Genomic DNA, 8843 nt, shown 5'->3' with positions numbered 1-8843 from the left:
GGGGGGGAGGGAGAGGGATAAAGATGATACCAATGGCTCAAGTAGAAAGAAAATGTTTTGGAAACGATGGCAACATATGTACAAGTGTGCTTGATACAATTGAATGGTAGATTGTCATAAGATTTGTAAGAGCCCCTCAATAAAATGATTAATATATCTATATATTCCATAGGAGTAGATAGATAGATTTTCTCAAAGGAGGTAGGACTATCACAGGGGTCTATTGGAAGTTTTAAGAAGATTTAAAACTGCATTGGGGAGGAAAAGGCCAAGAAATGAGCACCACGGGATGTTTCCCATGACAATGATGCACCTACTCATCCTTTGAAGGTAGCAAGGGGTGTTCTACAAGAACTTCATTGGAAGATGGCCCATCCACACTAAAGTTCTGATCTTACCCCTTTGGACTTCGTTTGGCCCCCATAACCCAAAGAACAGTGAAAAAGAACAATTTCCAGTGCTTGATGCCCAAACTACCATTTTGACGTCGTGTGATCTGAAGAAGCACAGCACCCTTCGTGGAAGGATCGTTGCTAGGTGCCATTGAGTTCCACCACATAGTGCCCCCATGCATTCCAGAACGAGATCCTGCCCGTCCTCACAGTGGTTAGGTTTGGAGCCTTTGTATCAATCCATCTCCTGGAGGGCCTGCCTCATTTTCCTCTCTCTACCAAGCATGATGTCCTTCTCCAGGAACTGGTCTCTCCTGATAACATGTCCACAGTACATGCGATGAAGTCATGCCATCCTTGCCTCTGAGGAGCACTCTGGTTGTGCAGTGAACCCTCGTTTATCGTGGCGAATCGGTTCTAGACCCTACCGTGATAAGTGAAATTCCGCGAAGTAGGATTTCCTTATTTGTAAATCAAATATTTTCGTAGTTAGAGCATAGAGGACATGAAAAAACACCCTTTACTCACCATTACACTCGTATTACCCAATTTATTAAACAAAAAGGAAAATACAGTAAAACATTTTGGACGTTACAATTATCATTTATTATTTATTATATTATTTATGGCATCTAGTTTACAGTATTACATATTTCACATACAGTGTTATTATACATAGTTCTTACAAATACTGTAATCAATGGCGTGCAACCTCCACGATTTTCTTGCCATCTTTGATCATATCCAAAAGTTTTACCTTTTCCTGGATGGTGAGCATCTTCCTCTGGCGCTTATTTTTATTGTCAGAAGGCTTAGAAGAAGCAGCTCGTTTAGGAGCCATCATAGGGCTTAGATAAAATTTCTTAAAAATCGCAAACAATTACAGTACACTGTACAAAAGCAAAAATGCATCTGATACATAGCTCCGATACGCAGCGATGCAGACAGAAGCGTGTACAGTATGAGCCAATCAGTGGCAGTAATGACAGAGCATGCCCTGTTACGCAAAAACCGCGATAGAGTGAAGCCGCGGAAGTCAAAGCGCGTGAAGTGGCGAGGGTTCACTGTATTTCTTCCAAGACAGATTTGTTTGTTCTTTTGGCAGTTCATGATACTTTTCTTCTCCAACACTGTGCTTCAAATACACCAATTCTTCCTTCAGTGTCCCACTTTAACGTGCATTATGAGCGGAATTGAAAATACCATGGCTTGGGTCAGGCATATCTTGGAAATAATATCCTCGATTTTCAATACTTTCAAGAGATCTTGTTACAGCAGATTTACCCAATGCAACGAAGTATTTGATTTCCTGACTGCTGCTTCCATGAGCATTGATTGTGGATACAAGCAAGACAAGATCCTTGACAGTTACATTTTTTTCTCATTTCAGTTTATCATTATGGTACCTATTGGTCCAGTTGTGAGGGTTCTGGTTTTCTTATTTTTTATCTTTCTCTTTTTTTGGCAACTGACATTTTATTGTTTGTTTTGATTGAGATCAGCATGGAGACATTATGAACAATTTGTACACAATTCTTTTTTTGTGTGTGTGTACACAAGTCTTAAATGCACATACCAAAATCCTAAAATGGCATATTACTACAATTCGTTTCTAAATTCTAGTGACTTCCCAGCTTTAAATTTAGAGACAAAAATTTTAAAAGAGGTTTTCAAGTACCATTATCTTCAAATGTTGATAAGCTGCTACATCTTAAGCCCTACTAATTCACAACAATGTCACACACTGCACACTCATGTTCAACCCTTCACAGCACATAACAAAGTGATTAGGAAAACTGCACGTCCACGGCCAAAGGTGTTGGAGAATGCACACCGTTCTGACAAGAAAGCCATGATGACCATGATTTTCAGACACAATTCTATTAAAACAACAATGGAAGCAAAATTTTAAATGTTCAAGCCATACAAATGCATACCAGTGACTACAAATTGCCGTTGGGTATGTTTTGTCTTAGGGAGACAAATCCTCCAGCCCATTGAATGTTATATTGACACCCAAGACAGTTAAATCTCAAAATTCAACGTCCCACTCTTTTCTGGTTGTACTAAAAAAAAAAACAACCAGTAAATTGTTTCATCATGTAAAAAAAATTACCCTTTTAAAAAAATAGATGAAATTGGATTACCTCCTCAAAAATGTTTCTAAAGCTACTTAAAAAAAACTTGTATTGGGAAAGGAAGTGGCGTTAACAAACCTAGGGACAAGGGAGCAGCAAGTGGTCTAAAATCAGTGGCAAGGAGGGTGTAAGAGGCCTGGTAGGGATTGATCAAGGGCAATGTAACCGAGGAATTCAAATGACGGCTGAGCATGATAGTGGGACAGGAGGAAAGAACTAGGAGGCAAAGGGCATTTATAGAGGTCTAAATACAGGCTTGTACATATGTAAATATATATGATGATGGGGAAATAGATCTATGCATATATTTATAGGTTTAGTATTAAGGTAGCAGATGGACATTGGGCCTTCACTCAAGACCTCTCTCAATGCAAGAACACTTTGTTCTATTGAGTTGGGATTCCATGATGCTCATCTTCCTGACAGGATCGCTGAAGACAAATGTGTACATAAGCAAACGTGGTGAAGAAAGCAGATGGTGCCCGGCTATCAAAAGACATAGTGTCTGGGGTTTTAAAGGCTTGAAGGTAAACAAGCGGCCATCTAGCTCAAAAGCAACAAAGTCCACATGGAAGAAGCACACCAGCCTGTGTGATCACGATGTGTCAAAGGGATCAGGTATCTGGTATCAAAGAACAAGAAATCATATCATTGTGAATGAGGGGGGGTGCTGTGTGGGGACCCAAAGCCCATCTGTAGGCAACTGGACATCTCCATACAGAGGGGTCGTGGGGAGGAGATGAGCCAGTCAGGGTGCAGTGTAGCAACCATGAAATGTACAACTTTCCTCTAGTTCCTAAATGCTTCCTCCCCCACTCCACTCCCCACCCGCCCACTATCATCCCAATTCTGCCTTTTATATCTGGCTAGACCAGAGGATATACACTGGTACAGATAGGAACTGGAAACACAGGGAATCCAGGACAGATGATCCCTTCAGTACCAATGGTGAGAGTAGCAATACCGGGAGGGTGGGGTGGAAAGGGGGAACTGATTACAAGGATCTACATACAACCTCCTCCCTGGGGGACTGAAAACTGGGTGAAGGGAGGCACTGGTCCGTGTAAGACATGACAAAATAATAATTATAAATTATCAAGGGTTCATGAGGGAGGGGGTGGGAGGGAGGAAGGAGAAAAATGGAGCTGATACCCAGGGCTCAAGTAGAAAGCAAATGTCTTGAGAATGATGATGGCAACAAATGTGCTTGACACCATGGATGTATGTGCAGATTGTGATGAATTGTACAAGCCCCCAATAATATGATTTTTAAAACCCCCCAAAAAGTCCTTGCATCTACCAAATAGTTGATAAAAAATATTTCCCTGGGGTTGGGATGGGGTAATATATATAAATATATATATATATATTCCTCCAGATTGTGCAAGAAGGGAGATAACAGGGCCCACTGATAAGGTATCATAGATAAACATTAATTAGACTTGGCTTCTTCCCCCACCCCTCCTCCCCTGCTTCATCAGAGGCTGGCCTCTCCTTTTTCGTTTCTCCATTTTCAGCAGGTAAATCTTTAGTTTCTTTGTTCGTTACTTCAGTCTATTTTCCATTTTCTCCCCTTTTCCCTTTTGTTTGCCCTTTTTTTTGTCTGAAGATGTGTCCTTCCTTTCCCGCTGCCTCTTTTGGCTTTGTCTCCACTCCACTTTTTCGGGTAGAGGTTTCACTGACAACCCCGTTCTCCTCTTGGGCTCCTCCTTTACTGCCCCTTTGGCTGATCTGACCTTCCTTTTAGGCACCTTAGCTGTAGGGAGAGCACTTGCCTGAAGTGGGTTGCCTAGCCGCTGCCATTCTGCCTGCCCAGGCCAGAGCTGCTAGGAGCCGCGGAGAGGGCAGGCAGTCTTGGTTTTCTTTACAATGAGTTGTCATCCACACTGAAGACTGAGATCCTTGGTCTTCATCGGCCAGTGATTCCAGTCCCCTCCCTCTCAGCACACAAGGTGGTGCCATCTGATACCACAGGCTGCAAAGAAGCCTCCAAGCCTGAAGCTTTTTCTTTATTGACATTTTCTCCCCAAAAATGTACTTGATCTTATCCAGTCATGTGTTTGCTCGTTTTTTTCATTTGAACTCATGGATTTTTTTTTTAACATACTTGATGTTTCAAACACGGTGGTATACATAGCTCACTTTTGCTCACACTTTCCCATTGTGGCCCTTTGGGTTGGATTTCTCAGTCCTTTCAGTGTGTTACTACTGGGTTTCGCAGCTTCCTTACTGTCTACTAGGCGTAGGTGTTCCAGGCTCATTCTGAACATTTTCTACCCCACACCTGATATCAGGCATTCCTCTACAAAAGACGCCTTGGGAGCATTCATTGCTCCTGCGTCAGCCATTGTTTTTCAGTTGCTATCCCGTCAAAGCAAAACAAACTCACGGTCATTGAGTCAATCCTGACTCATGGTGACCCCGTGGGACATGGTAGAAGTGCTCCTTTTGACTTTCCTGGGCAGCAGCTCCTTACTGGAGGAGAAAGCTTCATTGATCTCCCACGGAGCTGCTGGTGATTTTGAACTGCTGACCCTGCGGTGGGCAGCCCAATGCGTAACCCAACAGGGCTCCATCGCATAGATCTTAGAAGTATAGACAGTGAATTCAGTTTGTTCCAAATTCGTGTTCAAACCAAAAAATTTGAGAACTGAACATCTTTTTCCCTTGATAAATAATAGAAAACCAAATAATTGGTTCTGAGGCCCCCAAATTATCCTTATAAATTCATTTTTTCAAGACTGTAATCCAAAGTTAAAAGTCTAATTTGTGGAAATCCCCTCTAAAACATCTAGACACAAAGACTACAGTACATTGAATATAATACAGTAAATGCATTTTTGACAGGTACTTGGCCTGGCCTTGGGGGCTTCTCGGCGCTCTGGGAGCTGGAGAGAAACTGGAGGAGGAGGAGGAGAAATGTGATTTTTGGAAGTCTCCTCCCATAATGACTCAGTAGCACACTTTCTGGGGTTTTTTCTCTTGGTCTTTTTTTCACCTTTCTCACTGTGTTAGTCTGGGTACTTTAAAGAAACAAATCCACAGAAACTCGTGTATAAGAGAGTTTTATATAAAGGGTAAGTGTGCATCAAGAAAGCATCCCAACCCAATGCTGCCCAAGCCCACAAGTCCAACATGAACCCATATGATCGACACCAATCCACAAAGTCCTCCTCCACCTCACAAAACAGATGCAATGATGCTGACTGCAGGAGGAAAGCCGAGTCAGTGAGGGTGTAAGCATCTCAACGCTGGCAGTGGTCTCTACACGGATGCTCCAGCACCCAGGGCTGCATCGGGGTAGGTCCATGTGGCTTCTCCTTGGGGATGTCTTGCAGGAAGTGAGCCTTGCCAGCTAAAGCAGGGAAGTGGCTAAGGCAGCTGCACCCTGGTCCCACTGTCAGAAAGCAAGAGACCCGAGAACTAGAAAGGTGTTTATCAGCCAGGTTGGCACATTAAACTAACTTACTCACTAAAACTTTGTCTCGTGTCACCTGCTACTGTCTTCAAAATGTTCCTAAAGTGAGAGGCAGCATTTTCATTCCCCAGGCCCCCACGTCTGCCTGCCATTGCCTCTCTGGGTGAGGCTCTGTCCAGAGCAGCGGGGCCATTTCCATCCACTTGGCACTCATTTATTTATGAATGAACTGGGGGCCTCCCCCACGGCTTGGGGCCTCCCACGGCTATTTCCTCAGCTGAATCTGCTGCTGCTCCTTCTGCAGATCCGGGCTTATTCTGTCCTGCGCCCCTGCACCCTCCCCGTCCTCTTCCTGCCGCTGTGGGACCCTGGGCTCCTCCTCAGAGCCCTGCAGCCTCCAAAGGCTCTCCCTGTCAGGCTCTCCCTGTCTGCCACGCCGCCAAGGTCACCGTAAGGGACTTCCCGAGGGTGACCGTGATGTTCCGGAACTCTGGAAAGGTCACCTGGGTGTCTGAGGTGAGTTCGGAGCTGTACAGGTTTTGAACTGGGCGCTGACTTGCGGGCGCATGTGCGGAGAGCAGCGCGTAGACTGAAGCCACGATGTATTCCTTGGGGCCCGTGGACTACTGGACCGACACGAGACTCACTCTTGGCGCGCACGGGTTTCTTCAAAGCACGTTCCCGCTTCAGCTCTCAAGCCAAGTCACCTACACCGAGCAGACGTTTCTTCGAACTTAGTAGGGACAGCTGGAGCTGGAAGCTGTTCGACCACCAGGCAGCTCGGCATCGGGCCACGAATGGCCGAGAGTGGACAGCAGCTGGCACATACGTCCTAGTGGCACGCAGGACTGTGTGCTTCTCCATCCTGTTGACTAAGCAGGCACTTCGCTGCGGTCTGGTTTGTCTCAAATGGAAGACGTAAACAACCTCAAGAAGTCTCAAGCACACGCCCCAGAAAGAAGGAAGGGCAGAGGTTTTCCAAGGGAGCGGGAAGAGGCGGGTGCACTGCTGCGGGGAAGCCTGAGTCAAGGCGCATGTTCTACACAGGCAGCACCTGGAGGAGTAACAGGGTTTGGGTCTTGAAAACCGGTCCTTGCTCTGGCTAGCATTCATCCTGTGAGAGTCTCCCCTGGGCCGCCTGCTCCTTGGCCCAGTTCTTGGGGGTGAGTCAAGCAAAATCAGGTCTGTGTGGGATCCTTTCCTCATCGCCACCTTTTATCTCAGCCCATCACCTGAGAGATGGAGCTGCCCATAAGTCAACAGGGGACTAGATCCTTAGGTCTGTGTTAGTATAACTTCCCCAAATGTCTAGGGTGCAAGTCTCCCTTTGCCACCTCAGCTCGCCCCTGTCTTGGGGCCACCTCCACTCTCCCTATTTTCTTTTCCCTGTCCCTTTTGTCCTCGCCCAGAGCCATGGGTGCGTGAGCAGTGGTGAGGCCTTCCATGCAGGACTTTTGTCTGCTTGATTCACAGGACAGCGTCTCCCTCTTGCTGGTAGTTAGGTTTCTTGGAACAAGGAGTAGCTAGTTAGGTTCCGTAAGTATCTCTACTGTTAAAACTCAAATGCTTCCAACATATTTATAGACCACAAACAGTGTGTGGGGCCACGTTTCTAAAGTTTTAATCCTGTGAAATACTAGTCTTGCACTCTTAAGTGTAATAACAGCCAATGTTTATGGAATACCCACTGTGGACTAGGCACATAGATAATGTATATAAGGCATGTATCCCATGAAACACATGTTCCCATTGCCCCCATTTTACAGATAAGGATGGTAAGGTTCAGGAAAGTATAAGCTCTCATTGCCCAATAGGGGTAACGATCAAAGATTTGAGCCTCCGGTGGCAGAGTGGGTTTCATGTTGGGCTTGTAAATACAAGGTCAGCAGTTCAGAACCCCTGGCCACTCGGGGAGAGAAAGCGGCGCTTTCTGTTTCTGTACAGAGTTACTGCCTCGGAAGCCCAATGAGGCAGTGCTGCTCGGCCCCACAGGCTTGCTGAGTTAGCATAGACTGATGGCAGTGGACTTGGTTTGGGTTTGAGCCGGACTTCAATGCCAACCTCCCTCACTGCCACCGTTGTTCTTTTCTCGTCATACTGGTTTTACCGTTTTTTTAGCCGAGTTTTATCTCCATCTTCTCCCTGTCTCCCAGCTCCCCCTTTCTCTCCAGACAAACAATCCTCTCAGGCCTTCTGAAATGTATTCCTTCTGGCTTCAAGGGTGTACTCGTCTGGTATTTGAGGCTCTGGTCTCAAAAGCCACCTGGGTCAGTGGCTCTGGTCGTTAGTCTGCATACACATAACTAAGGCGTTTTGAACATCTAATTTCCTGGGCCATTCCTAGGAATTTCAATACCATACACTTGTGGGTGAAGGGATGGTTTTGGTGGTGCCAAAGACATCAGGCTGCTAAGCCCAAGGTCAGTAGTTCAGACCCACCCACCAGCCACTCCTTGAGAGCAAGATAAGGCTGTCTGTCCCATACAGATTTACAGTCTAGGAAGCCCTATAGAGTCATTGGGAGTCAGAAATGACTGGGTGGTAGTGTATTTGGGGTAGGTGTGTCCATTTTTCCCACTCATCCACTACCACCACCACCCCACCCCCTCCGCAATCTCCCAGCCTTTAGTCAAGGGAGAAGCCATGAACATGCCCTCTGCTTGTTGAAGTCTCAGCCCTAGAGATGTTCATTGGGGCTTCTCTGGGTGGCGCCCTCCGTCTGTCCATGGAGCCAGGTACTTTAGAGAAACAAATCCACAGCAACTCATGTATAAGAGAGTTTTATGTAAAGAAAGTGTGCATCACAAAAACATCCCAACCCAATGCTGCCCAAGCCCACAAGCCCAACATTAACCCATTAACCCAACACCAGTCCACAAAGTCCTCCACCTCACA

Source organism: Echinops telfairi, unplaced genomic scaffold, assembly GCF_000313985.2.
Source record: "Echinops telfairi isolate 266 unplaced genomic scaffold, ASM31398v2 ScPeMD7_9;HRSCAF=40, whole genome shotgun sequence".
NCBI classification, from domain to species: domain Eukaryota; kingdom Metazoa; phylum Chordata; class Mammalia; order Afrosoricida; family Tenrecidae; genus Echinops; species Echinops telfairi.
The sequence above is the reverse complement of the archived record's forward strand: the minus strand, read 5'-3'. Positions refer to the sequence as shown.